The following is a 17,343-nucleotide window of genomic DNA, read 5'->3' as shown; positions in this document are numbered from 1 at the left end:
AGGAAGCTCATGAAAGAAGAATGGATGACTGTAACTAATGGAAGCAGATGCAGATAAACACAGCAGAGCATTGGGCTGAGCTCCCAAAGTCTAGTTGAAGAGAGGGAGGAGTGAGAATACAAGCAAAGAGTCCAAGACCATGGTGGGGACTCATGCCTGGCCTGAGAGCGAGGGAACTAGCATAGAACCAAACTAGGTCCTCTGAATGCAGATGACAGTTGTATGGCTGGGGCAGACTGTGGGGCCACTGGCAGAGAGGGTAGGATTTATTCCTACTGCTTGTTCTGGCTTTTTGGAACCCATTCTCTCTGGAGGGATACCTTGCTCAGCCTAGATATAGCAAGGAGAGCCTCAAAGTAATGTGCTAGACTTCATTGTCTCCCCATGGGAACCTTACCCTCTCTGAGCAGTGGATGGGGTATGGGATGGGAGCTGAGGGGAAAGAAAGTGGAGGGGGCAGGAGGAGGGAAGGGAGTTGGATATGGATTTGTTATGAAATACAATATTTAAAAAAATAAAAAAAATGAATGAAAGAGCAGGTTCTCATGCTGGGTGCTGTGGGAACTCCCACTTCAGTGACTGAAATGTGGTTGGATTTAGTTTATGGGTTTTGAGGATGCAAATACAAGAGCGTGCATCATTCAGAAGACACATGGGAAGAGGGAAGCACTATTAACCCACCTTTAGGAGAAAGTAATGAACCCAAAGGATGCTTTTGGAAAAGTCCTAAACTTTAGGCCTGGAGGGCCTATGTGCTAAGTCTTAAGTGATCTCGCTTCTCCCTGGTTAGCAGAAGAGACACTTCCACTGCCAGTGTGGAGGAAGCCTCCATAACCAAAAAGCCTGACAGAGGAGTTTATCCAGGCAAAGTGTCTGCTGAGCCTCATCTACTAGGGCAAAAGTAAAGAATCATAGAGAAGTTCTGCCTCACAGTTTTCCTTTCTGGTCTGCTGGAAAGAGGAGTTTATCTTTCAGGTAGAAGTGAATGATAATTGGGCCATCGATACCAGGAAGTCCCCCACTGTTGAGGATCTATAGCTTCTGAGTCATACAAAGGCAAAGGTCAAAGAGAGCTGGCACTTATCCAAGACCTAAGCAATTAGCCAGAGTAAAGTTTCAAAGCCATTCCAGGGCAGGGAAGTGACTTGGCAGAAATTCATAACAGTTCTGCACTAAGACCTGGTGAAGATCTGTAGTCTTCTGCCCAGGAAAAGGAAACTAGGGCCTCCTAGGCCTTGTGATGTGTCTTCTAGGTCCCCAGTCAGTGCTTTACATAAGTGAGCTACTCTTTTACAGTTTGTCATTGGCACTTGCCTTGAGCAGCCGAGGTGACCACATTGAGACCACCTGAAGAAATGCAGGCGGACATTGACAAACACAGGCCCTGTGAGTGGGTTTTCTAAGTCCCAGTCCACTGCCTAGTGCAGAATAAACTGCCAAGAGCACAGAACTTTTTTGAACAATGTGCAACAGCAGATATTCCAGAATGTTCTCCCTTAAATAATGGCTATGTGATCTCCTTTGACTGATAAACAAGTAAACTCTGGAAGCCTCACAAAGTCAAAACATCTCAGTAATTTAGGAAGTTTAAGTTCAGCCCATCAGAGCATAGATTTGCCTTTCCAGTCTCAAGGAAGAGTCATGGGAAATACATCAAAGAGGAAGAGAAACAACAACTCATCACTGAAACTGTGAAGGGTCAAAGCATCAGTGCCAAGGGATCTTGGTTTAGTCAGAACATACTGTAAACTCAATTCTTTTGCCAAAAGACCTCTGCTGAGATATTGGGAGTTTTTCTGGGTACACTAACTGTTCTAACTTGAAATCAGTAGCTTCCTATTAAGTGCCCACTGCCTCATCATAGAGTAAATTGGTGTGGGGCCAGGGAGATGGCTTAGCAGGTAACAGCACTTGATGCCAAGCCTTTTGATCTGCCTTGGATCCCTAGAACCCACACAATGAAGGAAGAGACTTACTCTCAAAAGTTGTCCTTTGACCTCCAAATGTGCACCATGGCACAAATGTATGCATATGCATGTGCGTATGTGTATGCGTGTGTGCATATTTGCATGTGTGCAAACACAGGCGTACATACATGCATGCACACATCCATACACACACAGATAAATAAAGGTGACTTTAAAATTTTTTAGAGAGAATCACTGGTCTCAGAAAGGTCCCCTCTCCCACAGACAGGTCTCTCAGACACTGAGAGAACTAGAAGCCACGTGATGTGGGATTCTTCCTCCCTAAGCCACTGCAGTTGTCAACTCACCAGAGTGGAGTCTCTTTTCGGTTCACAGGAGTGATGGAAAGAACTCAGAAGAAAGTGAGCACACTTTCAGAAGGGAAATACGCGAGCGAGAGGAAAACGAAAACATTTGTGCTCTCAAATTCCCAGGAAGTCACTGGCATGGAGTGAACCCTCCATTCCCGTTTTCACCAAGGGGCAGGACTTGTGCCATTTCCCTTGGGGAGGAGCGTATCTTGTGTGTTTTAATAGCCTTTAGACATTGTGTCCCATGGGAGCTTCATCTAGAGTCAAATTATGCAGTTTGTTGAGACAGAAATCTTAGATGTCTCTGAGTGTTCCTGTAGCTTTAGTGCCCTTTGGTCAGTTTATATAAACATGCACCAAGTCCATGTAAATAACATTAGCATGTTCTAGATTCTTGATACTGAAGAATAAACTTTACAACTCAGTCTCCAAATTTTTCTTTGCCTTTTCCATCACTTTTCACTGACAGTTTCTCAATTTTCAAATATACATGAAAACAATTCATACATTGGTTGCATAGAATCATACTAATATGGAAATATTTGATAATTTTATATTGAATATTTATATTATAAATATTAAAAATGTATTTTTTCACTAGTGGGATTTCTTAATTTTCCCAATAATGAATTATTATCCCCATATTTGCTTAAAAATGAAAACATCCTTTATTATATAAAGTTATGTAAATATTCTATAGTCACTATTTTTTTTTAAAAGACAGGGCCAGAGTGGTGACTCAGTGGTTAAGAGCATTGATGCTCTTTTAGAGGACCTGAGTTCAATTCCCAGCACCCACATGGGGGCTGACAACCACCTAAACTCCAGGTCAAGGGGTTCTGATGTCTTCTTCTGGTCTCTGCCAACACTGAATGTATGTGATGCACACACGTACCTGCTAAACATGTACATATAAAATAATTAAATAAATAAACCATAGACTACTCCATGGTATAAAACAACAGAAATGCGCTATATGCCTTTGCTATTCTAAACTACAGACCTGCAACATTAAAGGGAAAAATGTCGTAAAAGCTGGGCTTCTTTTGGGAAACCGTAGAAGAGAATTCTCTTGACTTTTTCAAAGTCAGCAACTTCTTCTCTCACTTCTTGATAGGGTAATTTTTAAATTTTGTTCATAACTTCACAGGCATCTATATTGCTCTTGTCCCTCCCTCTTCCTTTCGACTCCTCCCATGTCCCCTCTCACTTCTGTGATCATGATCTCTTCATTATCGTTCATTATTGTTGCATGCTCCTGTCCATGTGGGCTTATCACCTGGTGTCGTCATTACACAATCTTGTTCTGAAAACAGTATTGTTGAAATTTCATGGATGTATTTTTCTCCCTCTTGTCTAAGGAGCAGTATTTAGCGAAGGCAAACTGGAACTGGGGCTCTTTATAAGTTGCTTCTGACTTTATATCATGATCAATTTGTCCTTTGACTCTCTTTTTCTGCCTTTCACTCCTTTAACAAACCTTGTGATTGCATTTGTGAAATTTGTATAAAATAATGTAGTTGCCCTATTTTAGAGCATATTAAATTGGATTTATATAAATTTTGTTTAAAGTTCAGACATTAAAAGTGATAGACTAATAAAAAATAGAGAAAAATGTTTTCTTTATATAAGTATCTCATGAAGGATATATGTACAAAATCTATAAATAATGCCTCAATTCGATAATATAAATTAGTTAAGATATCCTAATGAAAAATGAGAAACATCTTGAACATTTGATGAAATAAATATATAAAATTGCCAGTTTGTACATGTCAAAAGTCCATTACAAATTCAATCATGCATAAATAAAAGCCACAATTAAAAAGCTATACACCCCTCTAAGATGCAATACTGCAATGACTTAAAATTCTAGTCTTGCTGAGAATGTGATGACCGGAAACAAGACAATGGGAAGCAGAAAGTATGTCACACTGGAGGAAGAGATGGATTGTGGAGCAATGTTGCCTTCAGAGCACAACATGGCCATGGCACTCAAGAACTCTTTGTTCTGTTCTGTTTTATGTTCCAGCCTTCGTGAATTTTTAGCACACTGGGTTTCTACCTACACCAGACCTGAGCCTGTCAACATTAAGCCATAAAGGTGGGAGAAGTTCCCAAGGCCCCACCCATCCTGAGGACTTATAGACAGTGACCTGTTGGTTGCTGGGGAAGTGAGAGCTTTCTCCAGTGCTGAAGCTCCTGGTGAGGCTCCTGTAAGAAGTCTAATAACCCCTCACCTGTGAGAATGGAAGCAGATTAGGCGGGAAGAGAAAGGAAATCAACAGGAAGCAGGCAGGGATAAGGAAGGGAAATGGGGAGAATGGACACATTAAACATACATTATACACACATGTAGAAAACATTATATGGTAATTTATAATTATATATACCTAATATATCCTATCACAAATAAATTCAACCTTCAGGCAAATTCACAAGAAAAATAACAGATTTATCTACAAGAAGACATGTACATGTATATCCATAACACATCTTTATTTGAAAAAATCTAAAAAGCCAAGACACGATCTATCATAAAAACCATCAATAAGCTCATTGCATACAAAGGAAGGCTAATCAGCAATAAAATGGAACAATTCACAAATGGAACAATAAAATAGAGCAAATCATATTATGTAATGGATGAATGAGGAATAAAAGTGATAAGTTAGTTAAGAGAAGCCTTACAAAATGGAATTTATATTATAGGATTCCTTTTAACTTCTCCCTGTTCTCCACCTCCCCTCCCATCCACCATCTTTCTGTTTCTTGTTAGAAAACCAACAGTAAGGAATAATAATAAGGTAAGGAAAAGCTAAAAGAAACTAATTAGAATAGGACAAAGAAAACAAACAGAAGGAAGAGGACAAAGGAAAAGCACTGCAGGGTCCGAGGAAAAGATGAGGTAGACCACAGACTCAATTGGTGTGTAAGAGCATAGAGTGTTTATTAATATTCCAGCATATGTGGGGTCGCTCACCTGTGCAAGACGGCAATGACCCTGAGAGCATTGTGCAGGCTCTTTTTTTTTTTAAAGAGAACTGAAACCTAAATTCAGTTGTGAAGGTGGGAGAGTTTAACCCCTTCAGCACAAGAAACACACATATACACACAGAAACATACCTGTTCAAACCCACAAGAATCCCATAAAAACAAAACTGAGAAACTGAGAACCACAATATACACACAAAGGACCTGTAAGGTTGGAAAAAAATGCCATGACACAACACTATGAGACGAAGACCTCCAAAGGTGCTCTTGAGTTTATTTTGTTGTCCATTTACTGCAGGGCAGGCACTCTACTTTGAAGAGTAATTTGTTTCAATAGTGAGAGTGCCTTGGAGAAAACTAATTTTTTTATATGCTAGTGATTATTAATTGAATATAGCTTCTGGATTGTGGATGGAGCTGTGTCCACTTCTCCTTTCAGTTCTAAGGCCCCATCTGATAAGGACATGTGCTGGCCTGTGCACGCTGCCACGGTCTCTGTGAGTTCAGGTGGCCGTCGGTCCTGCTGTGTTTAGAGGGCCTTGTTTCCTAGGTGTCCTCCATCCCCTCTGACTCTCACTCTTCCTACCACCTCTTCTGCAGGCTTCTGAGCCCTGCTTGGAAGAATTTGAGGGAGAGATCCCATTTAGAGCTGAGCATTGCAAGATCTGTGACTCTGTCTATTGTCTGATTGTGGATCTCTGCATTTGTTCTCATCTGGTGCAGGAGGAAACTTCTCTAATGATGGCTGAACAAGGTGCTATATATGATGTAATATATAGCATAGTCATTTTCAATGTTCTTAATGCTGCAACCCTTTACATTAGTTCCTCATATTTTGGTGACTCCAACCAATAATTTTCATGACTATAGTTTTGCTACTGATATGAATCATATTGAAAATATCTGTGTTTTCTGATGGTCTTAGCTGAACTATGTGAAAAAATTATTTGTCCCCCAAAGGGTTGTGACCCATGGGTTGAGAACCACTGATATAGCAGAATGTCCTTAGAAGTCATTTATTACTACATTTCTTTAGTAGAACAGTAGGATTTGATTTTCACCTAGGTCCTGTTTTTGGTCACCAAAGCAATGCCAGGTATTTGTTTCATCTCATGTAGTGGACCTTAAATCAAATCAAGTATCACTTGGCTACTCCCACAAGCTTTGTGCCACCGTGGCACTCTAGTGTATCTTGCAGGAGGGTGTCCACTGTAGATTCAAGGCTTTGTATTTGGGTTGGTGTTTACCTTTGTCCTCTGGTACCAAGAACACTAGCACCTGGGGTGAAGGCTCTATGTAGGCACCAGCTCAACTGCTCCATGTTCCATAAATTTTGTAGCCATTCTTACAGCAGTGTGGCCTTGCTGTGGGTTTGTGAACAACCTACAGTTTGACAATAGCCTGTGTTTGTTTGGGCTACTCATGGGACCTTTTTGTCCCATAATTCCATTAGATGTAACCCATCCCCAGTACTGGAATCTTCATTTGGTAACAAGTGATGTCTAGATAGGGCTCTGTCTCCCTTGCTATTTGACAATTGCATTTAGTATATGCATATATGTATATATGTATAATAATTTAGGAAGCTTCTACTGTATTAAGTTTCTGAATGACCCCCTCAAATGACCTTAATTTTAGTTGTTCCTGAACATCTCTTTCTTCCCTCCCCTTTTCTGTTTTATCCTCCTATTCCTTCCTCTCTTGTGCAACCTTAACTATCTATTCCATTTCACCCCTTCCACCTTGTTTCTACAGTCATAATGGCTATATAAGTCTGTACTCCCACCATCAATGAATGACTTTTTCCCTTACTCCACATCCTCACCAGAATGAACTGTCATTTGTTATATTGATCTTGGCCATTCTGATGGGTTTAAGATGCAGTTTCAAAGTTTTGATTTGCATTTTCCTAATGGTTATGGATATGGAAATTTTCAAATGTTTCTCAGCCATTTGAGTTTCTTCTATTGAATGCTGTTTATATCTGTATGATGGAGGAGGGTCATTTGTTTATGTGTTACTTTCATTGGTTAATAAAGAAACTGCCTTGGCCCTTTTGATAGGACAGCAGCTTAGATAGGTGGAGTGAAGGTGTAAGTCATAAACAATCCTACACCAGTTTGGAATTATGATTAATAGGGTGGTATTTATTTAAAGGGGAAAAACTTACAGATCACTGTCCCAGACAACAGCCCTCTGCGCAATCAGGAAGGGAGTCTAGTTGCTGGAAGCAGAGCAGGAAGTGAGAGAGAGAGGAGAGGGAAGTGGCTGCTTTTTTAAAGGGAGAGAGACCACGCCCCAATGGGCTGGGATTATTGGCTGAAGGAGCAGGAGGAGCTCCCGCTACAGTGGAGTAGACAGAACAGAATGCTGGGAGAAAGAAGCAGATTCAGGCAGATGCCATAGCTCCCCTCACCGAGATGGACACAGGTTAAAATCTTTATTGGTATGCCACCACCTCGTGATGCTACACACATTAATAGAAATGGGTTAATCAAGATGTGAGAATTAGTCCACAAGAGGCTAGAGTTAATGGACCAAGCAGTGTTTAAATGAATACAGTTTCCATGTAATTATTTTGGGTAAAGTTAGCTGGGTGGTGGGAAGTGACCCTCAGCTCCTTTTACATCTGTAATCCATTTTTTAGTTTTTTTTATTGATGTCCAGTTTTTTTTAGTTCTTTTTTTTGTATTTTTTAAAAGATTTATTTATTTATTATGTATACAACATTCCTTCCATGTATGCTTGCATGCCAGAAGAGGGCACCAGATCTCATTATAGATGGCTGTGAGCCACCATGTGGTTACTGGGAATTGAACTTAGGACCTCTGGAAGAATAGTCAATGCTCTTAACCTCTGAGCCAACTCTCCAGCCCTTTTTTAGTTCTTTATATATTTTGTATGGTAGCCCTCTATTCTATATGTGGTTGATAAACACTCCCATTCTGTATGCTGTCACTCTGTCCAGAGAACAGTGCTATAGAACTCTTTCCATTATAAGATCTAAGTGTTCAACTGTTCCTGCATTTCTGACACCACTCTTCCTAGAAATGATCAAAACAGTGTAACAAAGGGGTGTGGACATGAGTTGGATCAAATGTCTAAAGACACTAGGGAATAACCAAGAAGTTAGATTAGAAAACAAATTAAGACTGAACCAGCTACCTAGGGCAGAATGGGTCTGAGAAAGCAAGCTCCATGAGAGCGGGAGCAGATCCAGTCCAGGGACATTGGTGGACCAGGACTGAGCCAGCCACCCGGGCCAGAGCAGACCTGAGACTGGAACAGATACAGGGGAGCAACTGCTGAGTGAGTGAGCCAGAGCCAGACACTGCTGAGGGTCTGGATGTGGATCTAGGACCTTCAAAGGAGTAGACATAAGCCAGGACCCCTGTGGGTCTGGGAATGAGTCTAGGACCTCCGAGGAGCTAGGTCTGAGCCAGGACCTCTGCCAGTCTGGGTGTGAATCTGGAACATCCAAGGGAGTAGGCAGGAACCAGAGATCTTTGTGGGGCTAGACATGAGTCTAGGGCCTCAGAGGGAATAGGCCTAAGCCAGGACCTCTGTGAATCTGAAGATTGGTCTGGAACATCAAAGAGAATAGGCAGGAACCAGAAACCTCTGTGGGTTTGAATTTGAGTCTGGGACCTCTGAGAGAGTAAGCCTGAGCCAGGTCCTCTGCGGGTCTGGGCATATCTGAGCCTGGGAACTCTGAGGGGGTAGACCAGAACCAGAGTCCTTTACAGGACCAACCCCAAGCCAGGGACTTCTGAAGGAGGGGATCCAGACCAGGATTTACAGAAACAGGGCAAAGCCGGCAACCTAGGCCAAAGTAGTACCTTTAAGGGAGCAGAGCAAAGTACAGGAGTGCTGAGCTATCTTCAGGAACACGGAGTAACCAGAACTATGGCACTGACTATTCCATAAGGAAAAACCATCTGAGCTTTGGATTCATTGGCACCTAAAAGATTAATCACCAGAATCACAGACAGTCCCAACCACACCAATTACAGAAAAAGATGAGTAGAAAAGGTAAGAACACACCCTACACCACAAAGAGCAACACTACACCAGTAAAATCTACAACAGCAAGACTTGAACAACCAAATATAGATGAAGCAGAAGAAAATGACCTAAAAAATAACTTCAGGAGAATGTCTGAAACTCTTAAAGGGGAAAATTCCCCCAAAGAAATGGAGGAAAAACAAACAAAAAATTGGACGACATCAGCAAATTCCTCAAAGAAAACCAAGAAAGAGCAATCAAACATATAAAAGAAATTATTCAAGGCTTGAAAACTGAAATAGAGACAATAAAGAAAACATAAGCCAAAGGAATTATAGAAACAGAAATTATGAGAAAATGATCAGGAACCACAAACACAAACATAAGCAGCAGAATACAAGAGATAAAAGAGAGACTCTCAAGCGCTGAAGATACAATAGAGGAAATAGACTCATCAGTTAAAGAAAACATCAAATCTAACAAACGCTTACCCAAAATTTCCAGGAAATATGAGACCCCCATGTAAAGGCCAAACCTAAGAATAATAGGTATAGAAGAAGGAGAAGTTCTACTCAAAAGCACAGAAAATATATTTCACAAAATCATAGAAGAAAACTTTTCCAACCTAAAGAAAGATATGGCTGTGAAGATACAAGAAGCTTACAGAACAGAACACTAAATAGACTGGACCCAAAAAAAAGTTCCCTCACTACATAATAATCAAAACACTAAACAAACACAGTAAAAAAAATATTTAGAGCTGAAAAGGGAAAAGGCCAAGTAACATATAAAGGCAGACCTATCAGAATTAGACCTGACATTTCATTGGAGACAATGAAAGCCAGAAGGTTATGGTCAAACATTATGTAGATATTAAGAGACCACAGATGCAAGCCCAGACCACTATACCCAGCAAAGCTTTCAATCACCATAGAAGGACAAAAAGATATTCCATGACAAAACCAGATTTAACCAATACTTAGCCACAAACCCAGCCTCATACAAAATACTAGAAAGAAAACTGCAACCCAAGGAAGTTGGCTACATAAACAAACAAACAAACAAACAAACAACAACAACAACAACAAAACCATAGACAACTGATGGACTTATAGCAGCAAATCCCAAAGACGGGAAAAATGCACAAATTAACATCACTGACAATGACAACTAAATTAACAGGAGATAGCAATCACTGGTCATTAATATCCTTTAATATAAATGAACTCAACTCACCTATAAAAAGGCACAGGATAACAGATTGTATACGAAAAGAGAATCCATTCTTCTTCTGCACACAAGAAATACACCACCCCAAAGACAGACATCATCTCAGAGTAAAGGGTTGGGAAAAATATTCGATCAAATGGACCTAAGAAACAAGCAGGTGCAGCTATCCTAATATCTAACAAAAGAGACTTCAAACTAAAATCAATCAAAAAAGACAAAGAAGGATATTTTATATTAGTCACAGGAAAAATCCTTCAAGAGGAAATTTCAATACTGAACATCTAAGCCCCAAATACGAGGGCACCCTCATATGTAAAAGAAACACTTCTAAAGCTTAAGTCATATATTAAAAGCCACACATTAATAGTGGGAGACTTCAACACTCCACTCTCACCACTGGACTGGTCAGTCAGACAAAAAATAAACAGTGAAATAAGAGAACTAACAGATGTTATGACTCAAATGGACTTAATAGACAGAATATTCCATCCAAACAGAAAAAAATATACCTTCTTCTCAGCACCTCATGGAACCTTATCAAAAATTGACCACATACTCCATAACAAAACAAACCTCAACAAACACAAAAGAATTGGAGTAACCTCAGGTATCTTATCAGATCACCATAGCTTAAAACCAGAAGTCAACAGCAATACTAATTCCAGAAAGCCCACAAACACATGGAAATTAAATGCTCACATGAATCATCAATGGGTCAAGGAAGAAATAAAGGGAGAAATTAAAGACTTCCTAAAATTCAATAAAAATGACCATAAAACATACCTAAATATATGGGACACAATGAAAGCAGTGTTAAGAGGAAATTCCATAGCACTAAATGCCTACATAAAGAAGCTGGAAAAGTCCCACAGTAGTCATTTCACAGAACATTTGAAAACTTTTGAACAAAAAGAAGCAAACTCACCTAAGGGAACTAGATGGCAGGAAATAATCAAATTGAGAGCTGAAATCAGCAAAATAGAAACAAAGAAAACAATACTAAGAATAAATTAGACAAAGACTTGGTTCTTCGAGAAAATCAACAAAATAGACAAACCTTTATCCAAACTAACCAAAAGGCAGAGAGAGAATATCCAAATTTACAAAATCAGAAATGAAAAGGGGACATAACAACAGACACAGAGGAAATACAGAAAATCACAGGTCATATTTTGAAAAACTGTACTCCACAAAATTGGAAAACTTAAAGGAAATGGACAACTTTCTGGATGAATATCACTTACCAAAATTAAATCAAGACCAGATAAGCAAATTAAACAGACCTATAACTTCTGAAGAAATAGGAACAGTCATCAAAAGTCTCCTAACCAAAAAAATCCAGGACCAGATGGTTTTAGCTCAGAATTCTACAAGATTTTCAAAGAAGAACTAATACCAATATACCTCAAATTATTCCACACAATAGAAACAGAAGGAACATTGCCAAACTCTGTTTATCAGTCTACAATTACCCTGAAACACATTACCAAGAAAGAGAATTACAGACCAATCTCACTCATGAACATTGATGCAAAAATACTAAATAAAATACTGGCAAATAGAATCCAAGAACATATCAGAACCATAATCCACCATGATCAAGTTGGCTTCATCCCAGAGATGCAGGGATGGTTCAACATACTAAAATCTGTCAACATAACCCACCATATAAAAAAATCTGAAAAATAAAAACCATATGATCATCTCATTAGATGCTGAAAAAGCTTTTGACAAAATACAACGTCCCTTCATGATAAAGGTCTTGGAGAGAGCAAGGATATAAGGAACATATCAGAACTTAATAAAGGCAATATACAGCAAGCCAAAAGCCAACACCAAACTAAATGGAGAGAAACTCCCAGCGATCCCACTGAAATCAGGAATAAGAAAAGGCTGTCCACTCTCTCCATATGTATTCAATAAAGTTCTTGATGTCATAGCCAGAGCAATAAGACAACAAAAGGAGATCAAGGTGATACAAATTGGAAAAGAAGTCAAACTCTCACTATTTGCTGTTGATATGATAGTTTACATAACTGACCCCAAAAATTCTACCAAGGAACTTCTACAACTCATAAACACTTTCAGTAATATAGCAGGATACAAGATTACCTAAAAAAAGAATTAGTAGCCCTCTTATACACAGATGATAAAAGAGCTGAGAAAGAAATCAGAGAAAAATCACCCTTCAAAATAGCCACAAATAGCTAAAATATCTCAGAGTAACTCTAACCAAACAAGTGGAAGACTTGTATGACAAGATCTTTCAATCTTTGAAGAAAGAAATTGAAGAAGACCCCAGAAAGTAGAAAGATCTCCCATGCTCTTGGGTAGGTAGAATTAACATAGTAAAAATAGCAATCTTATCAAAAACAATCTCCATATTCAATGCAATGCCCATCAAAATCCTGGCAAAATTCTTCACAGACCTCAAAAGAATGGTACTCAACTTCATACGGAAAAGCAAAAAACCCAGGATAACCTAAACAATCCCGTACAATAAAAGAACTCCTAGAGGCATCAAATCTCTGACTTCAAACTCTACCACAGAGCTACAGTACTGAAAACAGACTGATGTTGGCATAAGAACACACAGGAAGACCTGAATATTAATCCATACACCTTTGAACACCTGATTTTTGACAAAGAAGCAAAACATAACAAATGGAAAAAAGAAAGCATATTTAACAAGTGGTGCTGGCATAACAGGATATCAACATGTAGAAAAATGAAAATAGACCCATATCTATCACCATGCACAAAATTCAAGTCCAAATGAATCAAAGACCTCAACATAAAGCCAGCCACACTGAACCTTATAGAAGAGAAAGTGGGAAGTACACTTGAACGCACTGGCACAGGAGACCACTTCCTAAATAAAACCCAGCAGCACAGACACTGAGAGAAACAATTAATAAATGGGACCTCCTGAAACTGAAAAGCTTCTGTAAAGCAAAGGACATAGTCAACAAGATAAAATGACTGCCTACAGAATGGGAAAAGATCTTCAGTAACTCCACATCAGACAGAGGGCTTATCTCCAAAATATATAAAGAACTCAAGTAATTGGTCATCAAAAGAACAAATAATCGAATAAAAAAATGGAGTACAGACCTAAACAGAGAATTCTCAACATAGGAATCTAAAATGGCTGAAAGACACTTAAGTAAATGTTTAACATCCTTTGTCATCAGAGAAATGCAAATCAAAACAACTCTGAGATTCCATCTTACACCTGTAAGAATGGCCAAGATCAAAAACACTGATGACAACTTATGCTGGAGAGGATGTGGGGAAAAGGAAACACTTTTGCATTGCCAATGGGAGTGCAAGCTGGCACAGCCCGTTTGAATGTCAGTGTGGCGATTTTTCAGAAAATTAGGGAACAACTTTCCTCAAGACCCAATAATACCACTTTTTGGTATATATAAAAAATGCTCAATCGTATCATAAGGACACGTTCTCAACTATGTTCATAGCAGCATTGTTTGTCATAGCGAGAACCTGGAAACATCCTATATGCATGCCCCTTGATCAAAGAATGAATAAGGAAAACATGATACCTTTACACAATGGAGTATTACACAGTAGAAAAAAATAACGACATCTTGAATTTTGCAGGAAAATGAATAGAGCTAGAAAACATTATTTTGAGTGAGGTAACCCAGACACGGAAAGTTAATTATCACATGTACTCACTCATAAGTGGTTTTTATTTATTTTTATTTTTTCAAAGCCATCATTTTAGATTTTATTCTCAAATATACTTTCAAATTTACTTTCTTTGTGGCAACCAGTGAACAACTTTCCTGCTGTTCTTACATTTTCTGAATATCACATTAGAACCTCAAAAATCTAGATTATTCTGTACTCACAAAGCTAAGTAATTTCAGAAACATAAAGCAAAGAAAACCAGCCTACAAATCACAATCCCAGAGAACCTAGACAACAATGAGGACCCTAAGAGATACATACATAGATATAATCTACATGAAAAGTAGAAAAAGACAAGATCTCCTGAATAAATTGGGAGCATGCAGACCTTGTGGGAGGGTTGAAGGGGAAGGGAGAGACAGGGAGGGGAACAGAGAAAAATGTAGAGGTCAATAAAAATTAATCAAAAAAGAAATCAAATTAAGAGTATTGTACAATGTGATCCTGTTGGTTTCATTTCAGAGATACCAGGTTGACTCAACATACACAAATCAATAAATGTAATGTAGTACATAAATAAACAGAAAACGGAAATAATGTGAGCCTCCACTGATATAGAAAAGGCCTTTCAAAAATTATTAGCTCCTTTTTGGGGGAGGGGAGGCTTGAAGAAACTAGGAACAGAAGGATTCTGCCTCAGTGTATTAAAAACTGTATGATGGCTAACGCTGTGTGCAATAGCCTACCATTGAAAGCACTTCCTCTACAACTAGGAAGTAGCTTCCCAGCTATTGGCCAGCCTACCCAGGCATCACTGTTATGGAGTCCCTGAGCCATCCCTGCAGAGTCTTCAGGTATTCCCGTGCGCATCAGTCTGTGTTATAACTTATGTGCTAGGAAAGAGTAGAGATACCACAAATACTCTAAATAATTATACCTGGAAATGTGACCCTCAGGTAAGTTTTGTTGCATTATTTAGCTTACTAAAAAAAAAATCAATGAGCCAGAGAAATGGTTCAGTAGTTAAGAGCACTGGCTGCTTTTTGAGGGAACAAGGGCTCAATTTCCAGCACACACATGGCAGCTCACAACTACCTGTAACTCCAGTTCCAGTGGCTGCCACCCCAAGGCATACACACAGTCTAAATATAAAATAAATTGCAAAAAGCCATTAAAACCCTACAGAAATTGTTAGTTTGGTAAGTGGCGGCTTCTGTATTTTACAAAATTCTGTCTCTTTATTTCATTTTCTATTTTTATGTACACAGATGCTTTAGTGTGCATGTGCAAGTAAGGTTCTTGATCATATTCATAACAGCAATGTGAAGCCTTTGTGCTTCAGCTATATTGTATTTCTAAGGGCCTACTGCAATAAGATTGCTGGGAGCTAGTGGAGATAGACTGTGTTCCTATGCTGGTGTCCAGGTATCTGGGCCTGGGATGATTGCAATTCTAGGTGCTGATATATGGTCTTGTCTTTGCTGAGTGGTTTGTTCCTTGGTAGGTATCTGGGCCTGGGATGATTGCAATTCTAGGTGCTGATATATGGTCTTGTCTTTGCTGAGTGGTTTGTTCCTTGGTAGGTATCTGGGCCTGGGATGATTGCAATTCTAGGTGCTGATATATGGTCTTGTCTTTGCTGAGTGGTTTGTTCCTTGGTTTCTGTTGTCCTCGTTTGATCTTAGGAGAGACACGCCCCAGTGGGCTGGTATCTCAGCAGCTTTTGGCTGAAGGAGCAGAAGGAGCTCCTGTAGTATCTGTGTGCTGCCAGGCCTCTTGCCAGGAAGATAATGAACTAAGACTCTAGACTGTAACTCTTCCCTAATTACGTTTTCGTTTATAAGGGTTCATGTGGTCATGGTATATCTTCCCACCAGTAGAAATTGATACTAAGACTCACAGCAGTAAAAAAAAAAAAAAAAAAAAAAAAAAAAAAAAAAAAAGGAGCAGACTCCTTGCGTATGCCACCACAACTACTTTTTTTAATTTTTTTATTTTATTATTATTATTTTTTTTGTTTTGGTTTTTCGAGACAGAGTTTCTCTGTGGTTTTGGAGCCTGTCCTACTATTTTTATACAGTAGTGAGGATCAGCCACAGAGCTCAACCCATGCTAGGCACACACAGTGCCAACTCAACAACATTTCCAGCTCTACACATTTTCAGCTTCTAAATCGGGACACTGAGGCAACATCAGAGGTCTGTAATAGAAATCCTAACTCAAATAGAGACCTCCTGAGATATTCTCTTAAGGGATTCCTGGAAGGGAGGCAATGAGTCGATCAGATCAGCACTGTGAAGAGAGCTTCATCTGGTCAGCAACAGAATACATAATCTGTGGGACACCCCTGGGCAGCTGAAGAGCCCTCAGCAGCTTGCTAGTTTGACTGCTGAGAGTATTTTGAAGTGTTTCTGCTGGGCTCTGCATGTGGAACCTCCTGGTCCTGTCCCTGCTGGGTGAGATATCATTTTGACTGTGTGGCAGCTTCCCTGAATGGCATGTTCCTTCCTGTTCTCATCCTGTAAGTGCCTAAGTCCAACCCCAGAGGAACACTGCAATTCTCTGTCCTTCACCTAGTATTTCCTTCTATTTGGGACACATCTGCCCCCTGCAAAGCAAAATGCAATCAGGAGCTCAGGTGCAAGAGCATCCCAGGGGAATTCTTTCTTTCCCATTAGAAGAAGATTTTTGAGGGTTAGGATTTTTTAGGGTGATTGTGACACGAGTTTGAAACGGTGACATAACAAGTCCCTGGAGCACTGGAAAATGTCCCAAGTTCCTGGTGGGCAGGGCTGACCTGTACTGATTCACTCTAGTTGTATAGAGTGAGCTGCACAGTCACAGTACCAGGACTGTGTGATGGCACCCCATTGGTTGATAGTTCCATAGTTTCTCTTTCTCAGTTCCAGCCCTCAAAGTCTTAACTTTCATTTTTTCTACTGGCATACCAGAGATCAGACTTAGTGACTGAATCCTCAAGACATTTTCTCTGGCCTCCATCTGCTCCTCTCCACAGATTCAGGATCTCTTGGTTGGTGTCTGAAGGTGTGAGAGCAATTTTAGAGGACAGAGTTTGGAAGAATTGAGAAGAAAACATAGTCTTTGCTCTGGTGAGTTTAATTTGAAACTGAGAAGGGGAAGGGGAAGGATGGCTGCTGGCTTCCTGCTGAGTCCTCTAGGGA

Source organism: Microtus ochrogaster, unplaced genomic scaffold, assembly GCF_000317375.1.
Source record: "Microtus ochrogaster isolate Prairie Vole_2 unplaced genomic scaffold, MicOch1.0 UNK73, whole genome shotgun sequence".
Lineage (NCBI taxonomy): Eukaryota > Metazoa > Chordata > Mammalia > Rodentia > Cricetidae > Microtus > Microtus ochrogaster.
Note: the sequence above shows the minus strand (reverse complement) of the source record.